The 809-nt window shown below is 58.1% G+C and overlaps 1 non-coding gene across 1 annotated transcript; it reads right to left on the bottom strand.

Annotated features, from left to right (window-relative positions):
* Positions 1-372: 372 nt before the first annotated feature.
* Positions 373-529, bottom strand: LOC137930759 (5.8S ribosomal RNA). The gene has a single exon (XR_011108924.1). It is a non-coding gene; the product is annotated as a 5.8S ribosomal RNA (ribosomal RNA).
* Positions 530-809: the final 280 nt, after the last annotated feature.

Raw genomic sequence — 809 nt, 5'->3', positions numbered from 1 at the left:
AACGCGCTCCGCGCGTACGCGGACGTGAGGGGTGCAGCACCCCGCCGTCCGTCGTCCGTCGCGAAGAACGTTCAACGGAAACCGTCAATTGTTCGAAAGAGCGCGCGCCCGCTCGCCCGCGCGCGGTAGTGCGGCAGCGGCAGCGCGACGACAGCGACGGCGGATAGTGAGAGAGAGAGAGTGAGAGCCGCGGCGGCGCGGACGAGAGACTCTTATTAGAGATCGTCCCATCGCACCGTCCGCGAGCTCGTTCATCACCCCCCACCAACCCGCCGCCGCCGCGTCGCGCGTCACCGCCGCGCGCATCGACCGGCGCGAGCGCACGTAGCGCGCGTTCTACACCGAACAGTGTGGTTTTTATATTTTAACAGCCGGCCCTCAGACAGGAGTGGTCCTGGATATTTCTCCACGGACCGCAATGTGCGTTCGAAATGTCGATGTTCAAATGTGTCCTGCAGTTCACACTATGACGCGCAGTTAACTGCGTTCTTCATCGACCCGCGAGCCAAGTGATCCACCGTCCAGGGTAATGGTTTTTTCTTAATGTTGTTATTACTTACGGTAGCGGCCTACGGCTCTCGCCGTCGGCCACTTGATTGTCCGTTTTTATGTATTAACGTCGAAAGTTGGTCGAATTCATGTGCGCCGAGGCGTTCATAAAGAAACGGCACCGAAAAAGCTTAACGCCCCGACGCGAATCCTTTAGAATGATGAACGACGACGACCCGCGCACCCCCCAACGAGCTGGCGTGACGCACGACATTGTCATCTTTCTAACCGCTTAAATTTCGTTTTGTATAGCGCCAACC

This window comes from Battus philenor, unplaced genomic scaffold, assembly GCF_028537555.1.
Source record: "Battus philenor isolate CCGP_79_NKW_IND1 unplaced genomic scaffold, ilBatPhil1.0.hap1 SCAF_65, whole genome shotgun sequence".
In the NCBI taxonomy this organism is placed as follows: domain Eukaryota; kingdom Metazoa; phylum Arthropoda; class Insecta; order Lepidoptera; family Papilionidae; genus Battus; species Battus philenor.
This window is presented reverse-complemented; position numbering and strand designations above follow the sequence as displayed.